Source organism: Phoca vitulina, unplaced genomic scaffold (assembly GCF_004348235.1).
Source record: "Phoca vitulina isolate PV1807 unplaced genomic scaffold, GSC_HSeal_1.0 scaffold5, whole genome shotgun sequence".
Classification (NCBI taxonomy): Eukaryota; Metazoa; Chordata; class Mammalia; order Carnivora; family Phocidae; genus Phoca; species Phoca vitulina.
The window spans coordinates 34,924,502-34,950,376 of record NW_022589708.1 but is presented as its reverse complement, the minus strand read 5'-3'; the positions used below and the strand labels follow the sequence as shown (position 1 = coordinate 34,950,376).

Genomic DNA, 25,875 nt, shown 5'->3' with positions numbered 1-25,875 from the left:
AAGCAATTTTATTAAACAATGAAAAGAATCAATTAAAATGGATATCTTTATTATCTTTATTATTTTACAAGAAACCATGACAGCTTTTGGCTAAAAAAAAGTTTATAGCTTCATCCAGAAATGACTCATAAAAGAAATTTCTCCAGCTTGTTCCTACACTGTGATATAAAAGTTCACTTCCATATTCACAAATTTATGTACTTTACTTTTCTACTCATGCCTTTTTTGACACTTATACCAAGGTCCTAGTCAAACATGTAAAAATTATAAGTATGAATTTTTCAAATGTATGATATCATGAAAACATACAGTGACAAAACATTTTAAAAATCTCCACTCTACAATGCCTTTATCAATGTATGCTCAAATTTTTTCTTTACATTTTTACTTTTTATAGTATCAGTTAAAACAAAAATTGAGGCACAATCACTGACAGTTGGTATAGAAATAACACTTTGGAATAAATGGTATTTGAATATGAAAACTGGATTGGGAATTTGTAATTAATGGATAATTCTCTCTACATATTTCATTTACAATATCCAACAAAAGCAAGCATTATATTTTCACAGTATGTTGCTTATATGGGCAACTAATATATGGAGTGTAGAAAAATATTCACATTCATTATTTTAGATTCAGTCTGAGCTCTGTTTATATCTATTATCTACTTTTGTTTATCTGTTCACTTGAACCAATTTCTTCTTTTATTTGATTGCTGATTGCCAGTTAGTATACTAGAAGAAGTCATTTTTCCAAATATATTTCAATTTTACTCTCATAGTAGAGAAACACTAACTCTGTTTTTTCACATTATATAAAATATTAAGCCAAAATTCTGATTCAATCTGAAACAGAATATAGACAAAATATGATCTATTTTCACATCTCTTTTGCATCACAGGATATTAGTCCCTTGTGTAAGGTAAATATCAATCATCCATATGCGAATTTTCCATAGCAAGTTTATAGCACTAGATTGGATTTTCCCACTACATAAAATGCTCCTAGCCATCTCCGCCAATCATCATTTGTTAAATACTCATGATGTTAGCTCATTTGGGTAATAAATAGAGCAAACAATTAAGAAACTAAGTCTGATGAAAAATATACAATATATAACTAAGTCAGCTGTAAGTGATTTTTGCATTATTTATAACATCCTTTTCCTCTATTAGCATGAATAAATAAGAAGTGAAAATAGGCCACTTCAGAACAAGACATACCCATAGTTATTAAATGTATAATTTCAGGTGCTTTGGTTTAAGCCAATATATTCAGTGATTGATATAAACCAGAATACATACATATATATATATATAAACACACACACACATACATACTATGCCTACATACAAATATATATACACACATATATACCTTTAAAATTAAAGTGTACTACTATGCCCACATGAAATCTTGCAAGAGACAGATGAAATATGTAAGAAAAATTCTTATATTTGCTAAGGAGAGTTAAGGAGAAACAGAAAAAAACTGATTTTTCCTTCCCCATTCTTATAGAATCACACTGTTTCTTGACTTTACAGTGGAAGAACAAGATGAAGTTGATACAGGTCTAGTATCCTCAAAGAACACATACTGTAATATGTTGTTGAGGCACGTATGCAAAAACTTATAAAATAAAACTATAAAATGGTTCGAGCCAAGGAAAATGGCCATGAGTTTACAAAAAGACTCAGATAGTGTATCCAGCTGTTGATTACTTGGGATCTGTAATCATATTTTAATGTTGGGAGTAGGGAACGGAAGGGAGAGAGGATCTCCCATACCTGGTCGTACACACAGATTGTGGGGAAGCGCAGAAACAGTCTCAGGTTAGACATCTGCTTACATGGGTTCAGCTGAGGGTAGAATACAACAGGCAGATGCTATGTGCTGAAATTAAGAGTGTAACCACGAGCACAGTCGAGGCCAGCCATTCATGCTATGGCATCATTTTGGTGGAGTGAAAATTAACAAGTGTATAGTCTTGAGACAGCCAGAGGTAAGTGGGTACATAAATGAAAGAAAGAAAATTGAAATTAATGTGTGATTACCAATTCTGTCTCTAGCTAAAAACTGTTAATTATGCATTTTATATAATCTGAAACAATTCCCTTCCCCAGCCTAATTATACGGTATTAAGAATTTATCAATAAATATGTATACAAATATATGGAACTTATTTGCAAAAAAAGTGATTGTGTGTGTTTAGTTTCTTTTGTGTAAAAAAATATGTATATTCTTCAGGGACAAGCAAGGTGATCTTCAGATTTAGTGTAACTGAAATTTGAATCGGTAAACACCAGGTATGGGAGATTCTCTCCCACCTTACACTCTTCCCACCCCAACATTACAACATAGTTCAGATTCTGAAAAAAAGCAAACAGCTTGATGCACTGTCTCAGTCTTTTTATGAGCTCAGACTACTTTTCTTGGCTTGCCCCTGTTTTATATTTTATCATATTTTGTGATACATATTTTATGATGAACCAAGTTTTAAATGCAGAAATACACTGCTCTGGGGAGAAACCCTTAAATTTTGAAAGCTATCTCTACTCTAAAGGCAATCAGACTATGGGACAGTCAGAACTGATGGGTTACAAATATACAATGGTTTTATTTTTCCTCTAATTAGTGCCTTCAAACATGTTTTGTCAAGGCTCCCTTTTCTGCCCCTTAATAACTTTGAGTATTAAAAAAAATCCATTCTAGGGGTGCCTGGGTGGCTCAGTCGATTCAGCGACTGACTCTTGATTTTGGCTCAGGTCATGATCTCAGGATCATGAGATTGGGACCCATACTCAGTGCGGAGTCCGCTTGAGATTCTCTCTCTCCCTCCCCCTCTGCCCCTCCCTGTTGGCACACATGCTCTCTTTCTAAAAAACAAAAAACAAAAAATCCCACAAAAACAAAAAATCCATTCTAGTTAACACTCATCTCTGTTTCCCCATCCCCATCAGCACTGGCCAGCCCTAGAGCCTAGGTAGCCTGGAAGACATGGGCTTGGCTAGTTTTTCATCCATCCTCCTCCTTTCTTTCTCCTGGATAGTAGGATAAAGGTCTCCTACCCAACCAGTTCCTGCTCAAGTCCTCCCTGCACTGTATCTTCTATGACTGTACCTATCGGCCATTTACGTCTTCCACATGGCAGATGTCTAAATGCTAAGTATCTCCTAAGTCATGTCTGATCCTTTAAGGGGGGCCCTTTAAGAGGAACTTCCTTGCAGCAGGAGTCCCTGACAATGGAAATCTCCCTCAGCTTTCCGTTCTTCTAAGCTCCCAAAACTGCCATTGCCTCTTGAAACTAAGGTCCTTCATTGGTGCGGGTCCTGTTGTTCTGATGATGTCCACTCTCTCTACCCTGCCACCTCTCAATTCTTTATCCCCATTGCTCAAATATGTACAGAAAACAGATCAGCAGTTCACATCAAAACAGAAATCCAGCTTTGAAATGAGGTTGAGGCACCTATAATCCTTGAATAATTCTCTTGGAACTTCCCCTCCCTTCACCTGGTGGTGAGGAAACGCTCTCAAAAAGGGGTCAGTGAGCCACAGCCCTCCCCATTAGATGCTATCTCTTCACTACAAGGATTTCTGCAACTCCCCTCTCCCTATGGTCATACCCTCTTAAAATGCAGGAGGAGGGTATTTGTGCGGTCTGGAGTGATAGTTAGGATAGGCTGGTTCAGGGGCTATAAATAAGTAGCAGTTGCTTGTTACTTTCTTTAAAATGAGGAGTGCCCAGTACCTTTTGTTCTTGTGTGGGACCACAGGAAAAATTCTATTCAGTATCTTGTTACATGGTATATTCAATAGAACCAAAAACAAATATGGATATGTTATAAATAAAATTTTAGTAACTGATTCTTGCAAATAAACTGAAATAAGGGGAAAGAAATGTGAATGTTCAGCATTTGGAATGCTATTTTACAAATCAACTGAAACATTAAATTATCAATTAAGACAGATGTTCAAAAAAAAAAGATTACCATAAAAAAATTAAAGAGTGATTAAATGTGGAGATAATCATTAGAAAAAAAGAGAAGATCACTTCGTTTTTTGGCACACAATTTTTAAGTAGAAAAGGAGATGGAAAATGTTTTGGGAAAGCATATTATTACTGTTTCTCTTTAATTAAAAAAAACCACAAATTTTGGGTATGTGTATGAGTGGCACCAAATATCTAGCCCAGATAATCATATTTATTATTGAATCCTGCATATATCTAATGAGAAATAGATTCCAAAAGGGAAGGCCATAGTATTTTTTATGAATTTTGGATAGAGTACATGTAAAATAATCAAACACAAAATTAAAGTGATCTGTAAAAAGTAAACGCCTTTAAACTATCATGCATTAAAATAGTAAAAGTATATGTAAATGTTATTGCCCTTTATATCTAAGTAACATGTAACTATTCATTCAGATTTTCCCACAGGCTGACCCTGATAAAGAAGGCAAATCTCAGAGGGACTAACGGTCACACCACTGCTTAGTGAGTGACACTGATAGACTGTGACGGGAACCTGACATTGTCAAGATTCGTTTACAATGAAAATGGCAAGAGCAGGCATTTACTCCATACCATTGGAGACCACTTAGAAGGATGTCAACGCCATCTTAACAATGCAGACAAGACTATTCAGTAAGAGTAAATACTAGTCACAGACACTATGGATGTTCAGTTGTTATTTCAAAGGTAAGTGAGAATAAACAAGTTATTATCTGTTAGAGGGTTAACTTCACCCTAATAAAAAATGAGATATAAATTGTCAGCAGTACTCCTAGTGCTTTGCATAAATGGGAGAAACAGTCCTCTCATGAGTTAATGTAATGTAATGTTTAAATCTTTTTCTGGTTAACGTTTGAGCTCAGTTGATCTACATTTTAGCATATAAAAAACACTGAAATCTTTTGGTGTTTTGGTTCAACTTCATCAAATTATTTTAAAATGAAGAAGAAGTAATCTTTTCCAGGTAAAGTTAATTAGGGGCACAATTTAAAAAATAAAACAAAATAAAATATTCCAGTTTAGGTTCAGTGGTTTAGCAAAAACAAAAACAAAAACAAAACACCACAAATGCCTAGGTTTTAATGCCCACAGAGAAGGCCATTTCGAGTCTAAAATTTATATATGTACACATCCCATGTTTGATTTGGAATTGCTGGGGAAAAACAAAACTGGTTGGCTGTCATGTAACCAATCCTGCTTAGCTGATGTTCTGACATCAACTTACTTTTTTCTTAGAAAGAATAGTATTGTCATGAATTCTAACTATCCTACTACCAATAAATACAAGTCATTTAGGTAAACATGTTACTCTCCCAGAAATATTTGGACATATTTTCTTTAGCTATCTATTATTAACTAAAGCTTACTCTGTGTTACCTGAGTGGTAAGTATTTGTTAATTAGGAATTTAAAACTCTTGCCATACAAGAAAGCTTCTATTTTACCTGTGATGTTTTCTTTTGAATGCAGAGCTATTTTGATACATTTTATTTTATATCTATATAATGGTGATACTATAACACCAGTGCTGTTAAAGTCCATGGACTCATCAGAACAATGCTAATAGCTAGATTTCTTCACCAAGTTGAGATATTTCTATTTCCTTACATATTCAGCCGTGTTGCTGAAAGTGGCGTAAGTTAACAGGCTACACAAAGTGACATACAGAATACTGGAAATCAGAGCTGCTTATTTCTTTCTTATTTTAGTTGAATGTTCTTCGCCATGGCTAATGATTATTGAACTAGAAAGAATGAGAAACAAATTGTAAAATCAGACCTGAGGTTCAAGTCACTAAGATCAAATGGAATAAATAAAAGGGTCCTTAAAGGACAGGGAGACATACAAAAAACAATTATCCTGAGAATCCTTGAGGAATCATGGAAAACCAGAACAGCATTAAGTAACTTAAAATGGACAATGGTTTACATTTAAAAGCCTTGATTTCAAACTCATAAAAATTATTACAATGAATTGTTATATACAGAATGCAATACTTTATACATTTTCCCTTATTTCGTACCAAATTCCAGAAAGTTTTGATACAACTTAAAATAAAAGAGGTAAGGCCATTACTATAAAGATAAAGGTTAAATACTTTAAGACAGAGATAATTATATCAGAAAACACTTTGCTTTTTGATGCTGTTGTTTTCTTTGGACTCATTAGCACCATGCTCTAAGTGTTAACCAGTTAAAATGGATTCCCAAAACAAATAAAAAAAAAAAAGCAGACTCAAACTGAGTCATCGCTACACAGGACTCAATACAAGGAAAGAAATAGTAGCCAGATTAATTTGTATAGACTAAATATTTTCATATTTTATTAATATGGACTATAAGATGCTTGGAAGCAAGAACCAAATGTTTTTATTCAGTGGAAATGGTCATATTGCAACAGATTGGTTAATTTCCACAGCGAAAGTATAATGCTATTATGGACAGTGTAGAAATAACAATACTAAAAACATGTAAGCTTTCTGATCTAAAACATATTCATGAAATTCTTCAAAATAAAGCAGTTGGGTATAATGTACCCATGTTAAGATGTATCCTGCATCTTTTAACCTTTCTCATTGCCAATGTCAATGAATTTCTACCTTTTCCCACTTTAACTCATCAAATTATTTTTCCATTAGGCAAACAAATGAACTAGAAATTCTCCTCTCTAAGGATATTGTAATTTCCCTATAGATTTACAATTACATCAAATAAAATTTCAAGTTAATATACTTTATACATGGTATATAATAGAACAAGTTCATGTTCATGGTTAAGTGTTGCTCATGGTCAGTTGACATCAGTTTTAATTTCCATTGTTTTATACAATGTTTTCAGGTTTAAATTATTTATGTTGAAATTGAAAAATCTTCTCACTTGAGCCAAAATTGCTATTAAATTTTCCAAAAAGCATAAAACCCTCATAGGTAGGATGGCATACTCATGGGAATTATCTGAATATTTCTCATTTGTATGGATCTAAGTCTTAAATTATCTTCTGCCCAAACCTGGTTGCCCTTAAAGAATGACATCACCAGCTAGTTTATAAACCAGAAACCTAGGGATCATCTTTCTCTCCTCCTCTCTCACTGCGTGCCACAAATGTCCACTTCCATTTCGTGTCCTGTTGATTTCATCTATGTAATTTATCTCTACTTCTATATCTGCCCCTGTAATCAGATTCAAGGATCATTATTACTTTTAAGTACAGATCTTACACTGTCACTCCCCTGCTTAGAGGACTTCAGTTGTTTCCCATTGTCATTAAAGAAAGACCCAACATTTCTCGTCTTAATGTGAGCACCACATGGTTGGCCCTATGTTTCTTTTGTTCATCATTGTATCCATAGTAGGACTAACTTTCAATCAGTTCTTGAGTTGAGAGCTGCAATTCTCAGACCAATTCTTACATTCATATGAGGTAAACTTCAATTGGGTTTTAAAAATGCTAACCTATAGCCTTTGTTCTTGAGCAGCTCACAGTGTGGGAGAGAGATACACAAATATAACACATATGTACATAATTTTATCCTTTGACTGGAATAAAAGAGAAGATGAAGAAGAGGAAGTATGTTTCATATTTTGGAAATAAACTTGATAGAACTTGGTGATCATTTGGGTACAAAAAGGGATGAAGAAAATAAAATGTGAAAGATGACTTGAGTATCTAGACTAACAATGGGGTGTATGGTGATATCATTAATGAAGTGATGATGGTGATAACATCTAACATGTATCATCTACTTTCAATGTGTCAGGCATTGTGGTAAATTTTTATATGTAATATCCAATGAATCTTAGGAAACTCTGAGGTAGATCCATATTACTGTTATAAAGGTTGAATTAATTTGCCCCAGGATTTAGATTCTGGAATTCTGAACATGTAATCCAAATTTTGATTTGACTAATGAGGAAGACCTGATTTAACAATAAATAAAAATCAGTTCAATTTTGGACTTACTAAATATGAGATATTTTAGGAACAGTCCAATAGAGATTGACAACAAGCAATTAGAGATATGGAATTGAAATTTGGAAGAAAAGCAGATACCCAGTGAGGTAGATTTTGATGTCTTTGATTCGTAGATGGGAGATAAAGTCACGATGCTTGAAGAAGGTATAGAACTCAATAAAGGCATTTCTACTAAAAGTGTATTTCTACTGTAAGCAACAGAATAAGTCCCAAATAAGTCAGCTGAATGATTTCAAAACAAAACAAGGAGAAGAAAAAGAAGGCTGAGAAGCTGAGCAGGACTAAGCAAATATTGGTATATGGCTCCTACAATAAATTTTTAGCACAAAAGAATATCAATGCCTGTTTATAATTTTCAAGTCTTTCCACTTACTTCTAAGCTATAATATTCTTTTTAATAAGAAAATCAACATGAATACCTGACAAATCTGGGGTCCTCAATTATACTGAATGAATGACTGTAGGACATTATGATTGAATGTAAAGATTTAACAATCCTAACTATTATTTAAGTAAACAGACTAAACAGAGACAAAACACACACACACACACACACACACACACACACACACATAAATAGACACAGCTGAGCATAGCTTGAAAAGATGCCATTAGTCCAATTTCTAATATGATAAATAATTACAATATCCAGCAATTACAAGATCCCCTTAAGAACATTATGGAGAGAGGCAGCTTTAAATCAAAAGACTACATATCACAAATAACTCAACACATTTGAAGGATCATTGAAATAATATTATATTATAGTGGTAGATTACATGCAGATGGCAGGCCTGTTGAAAGCTACTGTTTATATGAAACCAAATCATTCTTTCCATAGCTTTTATTATATGTAGTGAAGACATACTATTCAAAGCACTTTTCATCAGTTTTTCATGGGCAGACATGGCAGGTGATTTTCAAGGTCAAAATGACCACTAAAATTTCAGTTGCTAGCAATGAAAAAAATACTTAAGAAGATTAGCATTAATGTGGATAATTTCATTTCTACATTTTAACTCCAATTCAGGAATTAAATATAAACACTCATTTTTCTCCCAAGAATAAATGCATACAATATGCTTTCTTAGATTGGTGTGACAATGTGAATTAGAATAAGAAAAATGGTTAGAAAATGTGTTTTGAAATGAGGATTGATTTTCTGATAATATCAACACCCTTAGGTCAATATAAAGTAAAATTTAAACATCCTTATTCATTTTTTATTTAAAAAATATCTAGTGTAACTATTATAACCATATTATGAACAATGAAGAATATAAGGGAGAATACAACCAACCTCAGGTCACACAATGATTCAGTGTCAGAATTAAGTGCTAAACATAAGTTCTATGTTCATTTAAACACACACACACACAAAACAGTAGTATTTGGATAAATCATACTATTTTTCTTCCATAAAATTTTCCCAACATCAATATTAAAAAGATGCATTCCTCATTAAAAAATAAATAATGAATGGTGAAATTACCATCTTTTCTAAAGTGCTCAAATGGAGAAACAGATTTTTAAGAAATCTTAAGCTTATAAAAGCAACATCTATACAAATTGTCTTTATCTATACTAAAGATACTGTATTTCACCAGAGTAGAGAGAACTCTACCTATTAAAAAAAATACCTTCTAGGGAGGGATCCTTAATTACTGAGTAATAACTAGCTATCTAATTGTAGAAAGTACTCTCTGTAATAAAAAAATTATTATGATCTGTTATTTCCCTTGTGATCAAAAATCTGTCTTAAATAATTTCAATATCTCCTCCAACATTAAAATATTGCACTATTTCTCTTTTTCTCTGTTCTACCACACATGTTCTCTCACGTCATTACACAGAGAAGGTTAGAACCATTGTAAACAGTACACAGATGCTCTCATTTAGATGTACCTGGCCTAACACCTGGGTAAATACACCTTGTTAAATATTGCTCTTAATTAAAATAATTTATATTAAATAACTGTTTAAGACTTCAGTTAGTAGGCTAAGACACAATTTTTCAAAACAAATTAAATACCTCAAGAACTTTCTTTAGTGTACATGGTCTGTACAGAAACTGTTTTTCCTCTTTGGTAAATTTTGAAAGTTTGTTCTATGAGCTTTCTATAAAGAGTTACTTTTCACAAAGAAACCTCTCGAGTATAATCTGTACCTTATCATGTATTTGAATTATTTGCACTAAGAATTATAATTGTTATGGACATACTGATAAAAATTCAAAAATAATTTATTGTGTAATGTCTTATGTGTATAACACTATGTGGGATTTTTTTGTGTATTTATATATTAGCTATTTAAAATTTAACAAATCTACAAAAGTATTAAGAATTTAAGAATAGAAGGCTTAATTTTTAAATGTGTCAAATTTCTACTTACTGTGAAAATAATTTTTGAAAATCACTCATGTGCATTTGCTCAGATTAATATTAAGATATGTTTAAATTCTGGCTTTGAAAAAGATTTCATGTTCTTGTCTATCCAAAAGTCAAGTTAATATTGCATATTGAAAGTCTTGGAGAGGAAACAGGAGAAAACCAGCAGACTGTTAAGATTATGACACAGCCATATCAAATAGGAAAAAGAAAAAGAAATAGGACAGAAAACAGAAATAAATTTTTAAAATATCAATATATAATCACACAAAGAGAACCAGATGCCAAGAATGTTACAGTATACAGGACAAGGAGCAAGAAATTATATTTAAAACACCATTAACAACATACAATTTATTTTTATGTATATATTTGAATAGAATTGAATATATAGAATGTTAGAGTACAAAGCAGAACAGAAACCATTCATTCATTTTTTTTTTTTAACATATGTATCAGGCATTGTTGTAAGTACTGGGACTAAAGCAGTCAAGAAAGGAGATGAAAATCTATATCCTTGTGGAGTTTTTATTCTAGTTGGGAGGTGGGTAGAGACAATAATGAGCAATAAATAAATAAAGTGACATGGTATATTAAATGAGATGCCATTCCAGAAGGTTGGAAGAATTTTTGCACATATGTGATGTATGTGTGCACATGTCAGCATGTGTTTTAGGAGAGCACAGTGGAAAGTCTTCTCTGAGAAGACCTCACCATCAAGCACAGTCCTCTCATTTGCAGCAGAGGACCACGGGTTCAGAAGGATTAAATGACACTCTTGAGGCCATAGAGCTCTCCAGGAAAAGAGCTGAACTTGGAACACATTTATTGCCTGACCCTTGGTCCTAAATCCCTTCTACTGCACAAGAGAGCACACCAAGTTGAGAGAATTTCCTGGACTGTTCAACAAGGCAAAGACAAACATAAATGGTGGGTCTGGATGACAGCCAGTCAACCCCACTGATGGAGGAAAAGATACATATTAGGAAAGCATCAGAAATCAGAAAGAATTAGGTAGACTAGGGCCAGATTATGGAAGTTCTCAGATGTCAGGATGATGAGTTTGGTCATCATCTTAGGCAGGCGAGAGATATGATTAAAGCAATGTATCAGATGGTCAGAAGGAGGAGAAGGAACTCATCATCAGGAATAATCATCACAAGTTCTGTCATCTACCACATTGACATTGATGCAACCAGGGCAAGAATCCTGATTCTCATATTTCATGCCACTGGAAAATTGATAAAATAGAAAAAAAAAATCTTGTGTTCTCTATCAGGAGAGTTTTCTAAGATGATGATTGAAGAACAAAATTGGTTTCCAGAGCCAGACATGACATAACAATTATGTTGAGTGAGGACACACTGCATACTCTTCCCTATATCTAAATCCCATGGCTTGTAAACTAGTTCCTTTTATGTATGTACCAAATAGTTTTCCCCAATAAAAGGAAAACTCTGTGTGTCTTGTATGAAGTCTTCACATAAAGAGATATAATAATTTACTCTTTCTTGACAGAGGGCAACAGCTTACCTGTGGATATGAGTTTTGGACTTTTTTTAGACCCTCCCCATGTGACACAATTAGAGAAGGCAGAAAGGAAATATTTCCCTAAAATTCATGATTTAATAATAAGGTTTATGAAATGGGACAAGTTTGACTTTAATATTTTATTGAAAAATTAAATTTGGAAATGTGTTTTAATATTGCTATTTCTATTCTGTGCTGAGTGTATATTACTGTTCTGTAGCACCTCAAATAACTGTTATCATACAGAATATTATACACATCAGCAGATAGCAAAACAGTGTTTACTATTCTGACATTGAAAAATATGCCGCAGTAAAATAAACATCCCCACCTTAGCCACTACTTTTGCTATTCTTCAGTTTTTGTCACTGTTCACAATTCTTAGGTTTACTAGTATGCCTCAAAAATAACAATATATAATATATATCATGTAGGTAATAATGTCTAAATGATGCCACAAAAATTTGATTTCCAATACTATATATAATGCCTTATTGGAATTGTATATCCAAATGTATGCATACAAAAAGTACTTTCTTTAGCCTGATAAAAATCATAGGGCATGATAAGCCTTTATTTTGCCTGAGGAGAGTTTTATTTTTCTTATCGAAACCGTAAAATGATCATATTATATTAACGTATGCACATGTGGAACTAAAGCACAATGTGACTATTGGTACAAGATGTCTTTTTAAAAAGTATATCATTTACTTAAATGATTTTTGTTTTCTTACCCCAAACTTTTCAAGTTAAATTCTATTTTTATCGGAATGATTTGAAACCTGGTACAATTTAGCATGCTAAAATAAATTTTCAAACAGCTTACTATGTATAGACTGCTTTTAAAAATTAAAAACAGCCTCCATAGCAAATGTCATTTCTTTCATAGTTACAAAATGCAAACTCCAAGTGTTTTATCCTAATGAATAAATGAGTTTGTCCTTTATGTATAAAATATAGTTTGTTTTGTTGCACAAGTTTTTAATAATAGATGAATTTTAGGTTTGCTCCAACGTATTCAATAAAGTGTGATTAATTTGGTTTTTCAAAAATGCAAACTAGACATTACTATATTACTTCGCAAAATGCACAGCTTGCAACATTATTGTCTCAGTGGGATCTTAAATTGAATTGTAAAATGTGTCTTATTTCCAGTTTGATTTATGTAAGAGATAGCAGTGGATAATGTCCCTTTTGAAGTTTCACTGCTTTGTGTGAACAAACAATATAAACCTAAAATTCATAATACGGTTTATTAGAACCCAAAGCAAACTTTCGAGTTATATATTGTTTGACTGAAATGAAAACTTACAAGGGACTCAGAATACCCCCTTTCTAATGAAACAACATCTTGAAGGTTCCTATTACGACAGATTATACAGTACATTTTTGACATTTTCTGTGATTTTTATTATGATATTTCAAGTAATTACCAAATCATGTTTTTCTCCAAAAATGCTTTCCTGTGCCCTGAGAATTAATCTATGATACCATTTAACGTGGCTTTTTGAAGTAAATATCACCAGATAAAAGCCAGCTGGATCTGAATAATAGGATACTTGAATGAATGTATTAGTGTTTGAAAAAGAGAGTACAAATCTTCTAAAAAGATTAATTTCCATAAAAAAGATAGCTCCCAGATCTACAAAAGAATAAATTCAAAAACATAATAAACTCTCAGAAAGAAAGGTAGATTAAAGTAAAAGCTGCAGCACCTTGTTACCACAGCTGTTGTGGGGCAATGATTCTGTATCCGTTACGTTTGGTGGGTCCTGTAGGGCTCTTCAAAGCTTTGTGTGCAAAGCCTGAATATGGGATGCAACTGACACCGTAAGTAATAACTTCAGCGATTAATTTTGATGCAACGCCACTTCCATTCTGACCTTACTCTCAGTATTTACAGTAGAGAGAAGCTACAAAGGCTCTGATGGGAATATATGAATCCTGTAAGGACAGGGCTTTTTCCCCCACCCTTCATTTATTAAAGATGTGGATATGAATTTTTCTTTGTCACGAAAATACTGCAGCTTTATCACGCAACATAGTTGCTGACATCATCATGTAAAAAGACCTGAGTTGGCCAATGGACTTTATTTTCAATATCCTGTTTCAAAACGTGTTCTCTACAAAGGGCCAGGCGTTCTGTTCACACGACTTCTCTATTTTAGTTTGTACAGTGACTAATAAAAACGAAGTTAGGCCAGGCAGAAATTCCTCTGGGAGGTAAAATGTACCCTCTCTGTCTTGAATGATTCTAACGTTATTATTACCTTTAAGAAAAAAATACTGGAAGCAAATGAGGAGATTAATTAACTTTTAACTTAGATTAAATCCACAAGAATGTAAATCTGTTAAAAGAACTGACATTAAAATGCTAGATCAATCTGAGATAACTTCATGAGAAATAGAAAATAATGAATAAAAAAAGGGAAACTACTATCCCATCAAAACAACAAGACAAGAAAAATCAACTGAAGGAGATTAGTAAGTCATTTTGGCAACTATATTTTGAAATTAATTTTAATATATGGAGTAAAATAAACTGTTAACTTCCCTTACTTCCCTCCATTTAAAGAAAAAAAAAATTTGAGTACACTGTCAAAATCAACCCCAGAATGAAATGGACCCTAGTAATTGCATATGTCTGTTTAAACTAGGCAAGTTGTTTAAGTATAGCGAGATGTTTAAATACGAAGTCAATGTTCATCATCATGAACACATAAAAGACATACTGCCGTTATCAGAAAAACAGCACTGCATGGGAGAGGCTATAATGTTTATCTGGAAAAGATTTTAAAAAGAAATGTTGCCTTCTCTGCACTCATATTAACTATTAAATGGTTATGACAATTTTTAACAGTAGCTCAAGAATTTCTTTATCATACTTCTTCAAGAAAGCTGCTTTTAGTTAAAACATAAAAATGGTAGTTACAAGGTTTCTGCAAACATAACTGCCATTCCATTAAGGAAATGGTGCAGCAAACAGTAAATAGTGGCCTCAAGGGAAATGTAAGTATTGATTTTATTACTGCGTTGGTTGGTTTGTATTTGCAATTGTCAACTCTAATTTTGGGCTATGCTTTAAGTATCCTTAAAACTGCTTAAGGAAAGGACAAATATTAATTGGAAAATATTGATAATTATTATCCTTATGCTTTAAATATCATAAGAGACTATTTCTTTCCAGCTTTTGCTAGACAGTGTCTTGAAAACAGGAAATTTCAATTTTGCTACACATAGTAAATGAACAACCAACTCATTTTCATTAGGTCAAATTATATACTCATTTTGTATACTATAAATCAGTATTTGACTCTAGGAATAAAATCAATCACTATGAAATGTGTAAACATGGTTACATCCTTCCTTAATGTAGTTTGGAAATTTAGTTTTGAAATTCATTGACATGGAAGTTTTCCTTCACCTAAAAGACATAAAATAGCTATGAAACTAATTATAAGTCTAGAATTTTCATCATGTTGAAATAAACTTCAACTCATAGCCTCATTAAATATAAAATGATCATATACTAAAAAAACACAATATTTGCCAACTTAATATAATTAATATGTTTTATATTATCATCATCATTATCTTCATCATCATAGATTTCCTCTTTACATTTCAGTAAATGACATTCACACATTTATGCTAAAGGTGTAATTAAGAACACAGATCATTTTCTTAAACCATGCCAGAGAGCATCTCTGTTTAATATGTAAATTTTCAACTATACCTACAGGGCTGTAAATATAGTCAGTGTTAAACTTCTACAATTAACTAAAAGAAGTGTTTATGCTACACATAAATTTTAGAAATGTCCTCTGTGGAAATCTAAAGTGGTGCAAATTAATATTAAAACAAAAAAAACATTATGGCTGTTCTTCAGATTAAAAAACATAAAATATTCTTAGGTTCATAAGCCATACAGTACACTTTAAACATCGCATATCAAAAAGAGAAAGAAAACCTTTTATAAATACACACAAAATCTTCAATGTCACTAAATGCCATATCCCTATATGAATCGATGAAGACGGTCAAAGGAAAATGGTTCCCTTGGTTTTAGCATTAAAGTCATACTTCCATTGTGTTTTAAAATATTTAGAGAGGAGAAATGTCTTAATGAAGTTAAACCTTGCTTTGACCAGAAAGATGGGAATTCTCTGTGCATAATACATATTCAATATGTGTTTATTGGACTACATTTCTCAGTTCCAAATAATTAAAATTTGATAGATAAATATATAAACTGGCCTCATTGGTTGGACTATAGACTTGAATCTTAGCTCTGTCATTTACTCCATAGTTCAGAATAAAATTCGTGAGTATTTTTTCCTACTCACTTTGGAATTCGCCATAGACTAGAAAGCCTTGCACAGGGACTACTCTCCCCAAATGCTAACTGAATGAATGAAATGTGTACAAAAATTTTAGCAAGACATCTGGCAGGACTGAAGTTTTATTTGCAAAAACAAGGAAAGATAAAATTGGAGATAAATAATAATCATTTAAAAATCAACAGAGACTTTGAGAGTAAGTTTTTGTTCATCTTCATTATCAACCTTCCTGAGACCATTATATTGCTTCACCACGTCTAAGACTTTCCAGTTTCTCATTTCAAACTACTTCATTCGCCTTCTCACTACCACCACTGACTATAAGCATTTTTAAAGAAAACTCTGGAGAAAATGTACTGTAAATAGATCAAGGTTTCTTAATATAGATTCTAAAAAATCAAGAGTCTAATTTATAATATATAGCTGTATAGAGCAGTGATTCTCAAACACATTGGTTTCAGGATCTCTCTACATACATTGGCCATATGTCAATATTTACCATATTAGAAAAGAAAATTAGGAATAAAAATATTTATTAATTAAAAATAACTATAAATTCATTGCATATTAGCATAAATACTACATTTTAATAAGAAATAAATATTTTCCCAAAAAATACACTTTTGCAAAATTCTTCAATGTCTGGCTTAAGAGAAGTCATTTGGATTCTCATATTACTTCTATATTCAGTCTGTTGCAATGCACAAAACATGTAGCCTTTAAAAGTTCCAGTACACTTATGAGAGAATGAAGTTTTTAAACTTCATTATTATTATGAAAAATATTTTGACCTCTTGGACTCCCTGAAAGAGTTTTGAGAGCCCCCCCTCCATGGGTCATGGGACAACACTGCTGCTACATCTGATAACATTTTAGGACATTTTAGAACATCTGGATATGTATTAATTTAGTAAATCAAATAATATCCTAATATGACTTCAGTCAATAAGAACGAGACTAGAAAACTTGCTCTAAAATTTCTTACAGAAAAATCATTACTTCCACGCCAACAATGGAATTTTTTTAAAAAGTAGGAATAAGAAAGGGAACTCTTTTCTCTAGACTTAATTGTAGCTCACAAGGAATAACTAGTTAGTATTCACAGTGAGGTGGCAGATGAAGCGTAGAAGTCGCTAAAAGTTAGAGGTGGCTTTAAATATTGCCTTTGCCGTCCTGAGCATAGAGACTCACTCTATACCTCAAACACTTCATCTGGAAAGTGGGGATAACACCTGTTCAAGGGCAAGCATAGAATTAAGTGAGATGATGTACATGAAGCATAAAGTACATAGAACGATGTAATTAATAAAGAAAGCTATTATTAAGTAGAAAAGTCAAGGTTGAGATCACAGGTGTTGAGGTCAGACAGAAATGTGACAGGGACAAGATGTTCAAGAAGCTGTGTGACCTCAGTCTGTCATGTGTAATGTACCAATAATCAAGGATAAGTATCAAATTAGCACTCTGAGTAGATAATAAGCATATAGGATGTACCTGTCATATAACTCATAAGAGGGAGAGGAGGGGGAGGTGGAGGAAGTGCCTGAAAAAAAAAGGGATAGTTTCACCGTGTCAATTTGGGGTTTATAAAATTATAGAAAGGAAAGTATGACTATCCTTAAGAAATATTAGACCTAAGAGGAGCACATTTCAAAACGAATAGAGAAATAGTGAGTACACCATGAATATTAAAAGTAAAAGGGAATACTATTTGAAACTAGAAAGTTCTAAAAATCCAAGTAGAACTTGACCATCTCAGTTTTACCAAGGAAAAGTGCAACATTCCTCGAAGGGGTTTCTTAAGTTCTTTAAAGGTAAAGTCTCCACCTTTAGTCTCTACATTGCCTAGACTTACCCAGCACAGGGGATCAGAATAGGCATTCAGTGAACTGGCATGCAGAAAGAAGGCAATGCATTATAATTAACATTTGTATGATGCTTTGGAGTTTAGGAAACATCAGTAGAATTTAATAACAAATGAACTTGCTAGGGAGTTATGTGAGAGTTTAGAGTTTTAGTAACAGGAAGAGTGCAGGGACACCTGGGTGGCTCAGTTGGTCAGGCATCTGACTCCTGATTTCAGCTCAGGTCAAGATCCCAGGGTCCTGGGATCAAATCCCATGTCAGACTCTATGCTCAGAGTGGAGTCCACTTGATACCACTTCCCCCACTCATGCTCTCTCGCTCTCCCCCAAATAAATAAAATCTTTAAAAAAAATAGTGCACAATAGTAATGAACAAGAGCACATCACCACAGAATGATAGTAAAAATTAGCAGGGGATTTTATTTTATTTTTCAAAAGTTTTATTTAGGAAGTATAGTTGATGCACAATGTTACATTAGTTTCAAGTGTAGAGCATGGTGTTTTTGACAACTCTATACATTAAGCCATGCTCACCACGAGTGTAGCTACCATCTGTCACCACACAATGCTATTACAATACTACTGACTCTATTCCTTATGCTGTACCTTTCATCCCCATGACTTATTCATTCCATAACTCCCATTCCCCTTCCCCAATTTTCCCCATCCCTCTGCCCCCTCCCCTCTGGCAAGGGTCAGGTTGTTCTCTGTATTTATGGATCAGTTTCTAGCAGGAATTTTAAATATAATATTGGATTAACGAAAGGCAGGAATTAGATTGAGACAGTATAAAAATATTTTTATTTTTAAATTAGCAGTTAACAAAAAAGGGGAAGAATAGTCTTTTATTAAAGATAGTATAGGGGCGCCTGGGTGGCTCAGTCGTTAAGCGTCTGCCTTCGGCTCAGGTCATGATCCCAGGGTCCTAGGATCGAGCCCCACATCAGGCTCCCTGCTCTGCAGGAAGCCTGCTTCTCCCTCTCCCACTCCCCCTGCTTGTGTTCCCTCTCTCGCTGTGTCTTTCTCTGTCAAATAAATAGAATCTTTAAAAAAAAAAATAAATATAGTATAAATGTTCAAACCAATATTTTGTGATTACTCATTTTATAATTCAGAGATATTAATACACTCTGAAAACATTTTTCTAATTGTCTGAATTCTACAAAATTAATAAGAGCTTTTATATTTTAATATTCTAAGATCAGCTGACAGCTTTTATAAACAACTGATCTAAATTACCTATTATATCAATGATTGAAAAAATAGATACCAATCCCCTTCCAGATGACTTGGCTAATATGTTTTAATTGGTAAATGAAAGCCACACATCCCAAGTAATCAATAATATTCCCAGTGGCATTTTTATTTCTATCAAAATTTCATTTCTAGTTTCCCATTCAAAGCATGAAAATTTAATTTTTAGACAGCAAAATGTCAAATGAATGTTATCCATTTTAAAATTCAAGAAAGTGCTGTTGAGTAGGAATATATAGAAGAAAAAGAAAATAGCAAGATTATGTATGCTTTCAGCCAAAAGTATTCATAATCCTTAACTTAAGAGATTTTAAAGGTCAATAATAATGGAACATTCCCATTTTTCATCATTTCCCATGGTGAAATATAAAATAATCTAAGGATATTTTACTATTACTAACTATGAAAAAGAATCAGTTTGAGTTTGCATTAAATTTGATTAATTCATGTTTTTTGAAAATATAAAATTTGAAATGTTCCTAACGAAAATAGAGTTTTGTAAATTTCAGTTAATTACTTGATTACTTTAAGTATAGGTGAATAATATAATTTCCAATTAAAAAACCTATTTGGCTGGAGCCCGTGGGTGGCTTAGTTGTTAAGCGTCTGCCTTCGGCTCAGGTCATGATCCCAGAGTCCTGGGATCGAGCCCCGCATTGGGCTCTCTGCTAGGCGGGAAACCTGCTTTTCCCTCTCCCACTCCCCCTGTTTGTGTGCCCTCTCTCGCTGTCTCCCTCTCTCTGTCAAATAAATAAATAAAATCTTAAAACAAACAAACAAACACCTATTTGGTCATCTTAAAAAAAATTAATAAAAGACAATAACCTAAACTTGACTATTTTAGATATGTCATATAAATGAAATCATGTAGTATTTGTCTCTCTGAGCTAGCTTATTTCACCTAGCTGGGGTGAGGAGGAAATAGGGAGTTGCTAATCAATGGGCATAAAGTTTTAGTTAAGCAAGATGAATAAGCACTAGAGAATTTCTGTGCAACATTGTACCTAGAGTCAACAATACTGTATTGTATACTTAAAAATTAAAGAGGTGAATCTCATGTTAAGTGGTTCTATCAAATTAAAATAAAATCGTTTAAGGAAGACAATAACAATATGAAAGAATGTAACTATAGCTTTTCATAACTCTCTTGGTGCACTAAATAAAATCCAACTGATAAAGCATAAATATTAAATATATTTTAAAATGCCATGGGTTAAAATAAATAATCTGCCTGATTATGGATACAACCAATAAGGAAATTTGGGGGAAGTTTTGGGTTCCTACCTGTCAATATATTACTATGGTACTTTGAAAAAGCAAGATGGTTTATTAAAAATATATATTCTATGTAAAAGATCCAGGAATATATCATTCATTCTTATTGTTCTAAAGAAAGTTATTTAATTTACTAAATATTCATTCTCAAAATGCATTTTTTTATAATTGAATGCTCAGAGATTTAGAGATATATAAAATAACTACCTACGAAGGAAATACCATTTTGCTTTTATAGATATTTTATTACATCAATGGAAATTTCTCTATATCCTTCTATGGCTAAACTCATAAGCTATAACATAAAAATTACTATCAACAATGTAGGGCAGCCATAAAATTCAATTAAAAATCCCTACATTTTAAGCAGTTATAGTAGCATAATGTGTAAACATGAGCTGAAGTGATGTGTAGCTCCTAGAGCATGTCACATTTAGAAAATAAATATTTTAACTGTTTCACCATCACTTTCTCAGAGCAAAGAATCTTGAATCCCTCTTTTTTAATCCTTAGGACTCACTGGAAAAGTTAGTGCTTTTGTTAAAGAACAATTGACGTGCTCATAATTTTTTTCTTAGTTAAATCTGTTTAGCAGTATTGCTGTTAATATATTTTTGGACTCCAAAACTTACACCTCTTGTTAAGTCATTCTTTCAACAAATATTGGTTGCAGGCACTGTTCTAGACACAGAGATTATCAATGAGCAAATTGGACAACAAAGTCCCAGGCCCCATGGGGCTGACATTTTAATAATTATATGCTTAATAAATTACATGACTTGTCAAATTGTGGTAAGTACCATGGAGAAAAACCAAGCAGAGAAAGAGGATAGGGAGTATTTACATACTGAGGAGGTAAGGTGCAATGTAAAATAGGGTTGTTGGTTAAAGCCTTAAGAAGAAGATAACATTTGAAGGAGATGAGATAACAAGATCTATGGATCTCCAGAAGAACAGGATTCCAAGAAGGAACAGCAATGCAAAGACCCTGAGGCAGAAGTGTTCCTGCAGTACTTCAGAAATGGCAAGGGGGCCAGAGTGGCTAACGGCGAGTGATGAAAGTGAGCATAGGAGAAAAAGCAGAGTGGAGAAGAATCCAGGAGCCCAGTATGTAGTATTAAAGGTTATCAAGAGTTTTTATTATCTTACTCTACATGAAACAGGAAGAACTGGGGATGGTATGCACAGAAGAGTGACCTGGTCTGAAATAGGTGCTCACAGGACTACTCTGACAGCTATAAGGGACAAGGCAGGAAGCAAGAAATCAAGTTAAATCACCCTCACAGGGATCCAGGCAAGAGATGATAAAGGGGTCAGAGGTGGGTGGATCTGTGGATACATCAGATGTGGGTATAAGAGAGGGAAGAGTCTGCAACAGCTCCAGGGTTTAGGGCATGAGCAAGGGAGTACAAAAACGGAGATGGAAAGACTGAGGAATGAGTAGATTTGGGGTAAGACCACCAATTCTTTTCAGAAATTTTAAATTTGAGATGTCCTAAACTGAGCTCTTAGTCAAGTAACAATTTTGAGAGGTAGAGTCCACAGGCAGAGATAATGACCCTGAAATACACTTTTTCTCATTTATGGAGTAACCAAATGGCTAATGAATGGATGGTCTCAAATTATACACCTCTTTCATACCTTGCTGTTTAGGTTTTCATTGGAAATAGTATATCTTAAAAATATAAAACAGTTTATTTAATATTCCTTTGTTTTCAGGATTCACACTCATTAACCCATTTATTAATTTAATTCATTTACTGAGTGGTCACTGAATGGGAGTCACTGGTCCAAATACTGGGGACTACAGAAAGGATAGGGTTCTGCCCTGGAGGTGCTCATAGATGACCAAGAAAGGAAAAAGATACTTTGGTGTTTATATATTGAGGATATGAGACGCAACGTGGAAATGTATGGCTTATATGCACTGCGTTCCTCTATATGGCTTAATGCATATGGTGGTTGTAATAACTGTACTAGAACTATATGTGACTTTTAGAAAGCATAAAAAGATGATATAAGGAAAACTATTTACTGTTCTATGAAAATTAAGACAATGGCATCAAAAAGCTCATAGAGTTAAATTATCTTATTTTGATATATTAGAGATGCATCTCCATTTGCTATTTTACAGATATAAACAAAGCACCATAGGTCAAGTGCATGTTCACTCAAGTGGGGAAGGTCTCCATAGAAAAGGAAACATTGGAAATATAGATTAATGAAGGAAAAATGATATTTTTTGACAGAAGGAACAAACAGCAAATTTGTGCATGCACATACACACACATACACACACCTTTATAGGGCAAATAATTATAGCCAGTGCTCTTAAGGAAAAGTTGGGGCACTGGGAGTGGGGCATAAAAAGAGAGTCCAACAACACTGCATTTAAATTTAACATTCATTTTGAATTCTAAAAGATTTAAAATTAAATCTAAATCCAGCTTAAAGAAAACCAGTATTTTGAATGATAAATACCACTCAAATAAACCAGTCATCTCAAATTTACTTACTGGTTTACTTCTCAAATTAGTATAGTAAGATATCATTTTTGTGATGTAGCATGAATCGAGGGTCCTTCTAACCTAAAATCTCTTGCACTTGTTTGAGGTGTTATTTTCTATTTTGTGTTTGTATGCTAATGTGTAATACCTAACATTTGGCCCATGGGTTTAAATATACATTAATTTTTTTCCCAGTTAAGACAAAAATTATTGGAAAAGCTCTCTACCAAAATCACTTCTCCACCTCCCACATTGTGATTTCACTGCCAAGCTCTCAACAGTTCACCCTGTGGTTTCGCTGCAAACTTTGGCATCCAGTCAGGATTCAAATCATAGTTCAACCATGTCAAAGTGCATGATCTTGGGGAATTTGTCTCGGTTTTCCTCTAGATCAGGAGAGAATCATCATTGTCCCTGCCTCCTTACATTGTTATACTGAAAGGCTTAACACAAGTAAACACACTGGCTTGCATCCATACTAAATGCTCAGTAAGTTGTAGGCACTATTACTAACATGAGTAGAATTGTTCTGTTGAAAAGGAGGACAAGGGTGTCTGGGTGGCTCAGTCAGTTAAGCGTCTACCTTCAGCTCAGGTCATGATCACAGAGCCCCATGGAGCTCCCTGCTCAGTGGGGAGCCTGTTTCTCCCTCTCCCTCTGCCCCTCCCCCCGGCTCATTCTCTCTCTCTCTCTCTCTCTCAAATAAATAAGTAAAAACTTAAAAAAAAAAAGAAAGAAAGAAAGATGAGGACAGAAATAGTTAAACACCTTCTATTGATATGCGCTAGCTGAAACTTGGTTTCATTGTACTATAGTCACTGGGGACTTGGAAAGACCTAAAGCTGGAGTCATGATGTAAACAGTGTGATAACTTTTACTATTTAAAATGTATTATTGTGGGGCACCTGGGTGGCTCAGTCGTTAAGCATCTGCCTTCGGCTCAGGTCATGATCCCAGGGTCCTGGGATCGAGCCCCGCGTTGGGCTCCCTGCTCCGCGGGAAGCCTGCTTCTCCCTTTCCCACTCTCCCTGCTTGTGTTCCCTCTCTCGCTGTGTCTCTCTCTGTCAAATAAATAAATAAAATCTTAAAAAAAAAATGTATTATTGTTTATTGTTTATTCTATAAACTGCTTTTGTGTTGTGGAAAATGTATAGAAATAACTCTTTATAAATGGTTACATCATAAATTTCCCTAAAAATAATGTTCAATAGGGTTCTAATTGAGAAGCCAATCTCAAAAGCCTATTCAAACCACGATGTATTTAGAAAATGGTATTTGCAGTCCCGTTTCAACTTGAACTATCATTCCCCATATATTGAAAATAGAAATCCTATTTTCATAGTTCTACTTCCAACTTAACAGAGAATCTCCCTCAGAGATAATGAAAATTATGTGGGAACTACACTGAGCACAAGAAATTTGCTAATTTTCCACATTTATAAAGGAAAATAGTCTTAGCACAAATTTACCTCTGGTTATTCTTATAAATTATGCATTCTCAAATCAGGTGTGGCACTCATCTTTTGAAAGCATTTTAGTCTCCGAGTTCTCCTTACTTATATTTGGATAACTCTCTTATTTCTATCAGGATATAGCTCAAAACATATCACTTTCCTGAACCTCAAAACTCTATTATTAAAATCTAAAGATAAAATAAGTCAAAACCTGACAATATTGTTATAATTTCAAGCTTCATGCTGATGATATAAACAAAGAGACATATGAGCTTTCATTTCAAAAATGAGTTTTAATAGGATGACAGAACTGCACTATTCACACATTTAAAACAATTCAATACCACTTCAGACAAAATTGCTGAAATTCTCTGACCCACAAATTAGAGGCAAGGAAGTAGCTAAATCAAATGAATTAGGAGTAAAATTTCATTAAATGTAATGTAATTTGGGCATTAAAGAGATTTATGAACTATGCAACCCGAATGGCAAAAATACTGTTAAACAATTCCTGGGTTTCCAGGGCTAGAAAAAGGATACCCCCTCCCCCGTTCTGAGCGGAAGCAATAGAGAGAACTTTTGTATCTACTCATGTACCGTCTTCAGAGTTTAATTTAAAAGAGACTTTGACAAAGCCTTATGTATTTGATTTGGAAAGGTACAGCAGGAAAGAGAAATTAAGATCTGTTTCTCCAGGTGTGTACTATTATGTGTGCATGTAAATAAAAGTGATTCCAACTCCCCTGAAAAATATGCCTTCTTACTTTCTGTGTTTATATTATTTTGAATCAGTAACTTTATTAACATGGGGATGGTTAGTTACAGTTTCATTAATTCCATACTAATTATGCTAATATTGAACATTTCCTTTGTGTATATAACGAAAACAACTTTCAGGTTTTTTTTTTTTTTTAATTCTTTATACACACAAACTCATTTACACACACACATATACACACATACAGGGAAATTTAGAGGACTGAGATCTAACTTGAGAATGTGTTTGGAATAATATATATATAAACTATCTGAAGTGAAAAAGCAGAACAAGAATCTCTACTATAATTTCCATTGTTAGTATCAAATCATGATCACTGGCATTAAAGAGTGGGGCTAAAAAATCATATGACAATATCTCAAGATTTTAATCATTTATTTGAAATATCCAGAAAAGAAAAGTATGGTTGTTTGTTTATTTGTCACAAATATAATGTAACTAAAAGATTCAGATATGCTTGATTACCATGACCAATGAGAAAGACATTGATGTAGAAAGA

General features: G+C 33.4%; 1 protein-coding gene across 1 annotated transcript in view; it reads right to left on the bottom strand.

The window, feature by feature from the left end:
- DACH1 (dachshund family transcription factor 1) overlaps positions 1-25,875 on the bottom strand; it is a 415,421-nt gene that overhangs the window by 130,429 nt on the left and 259,117 nt on the right. The gene's annotated exons all lie outside the window — the stretch shown is intronic.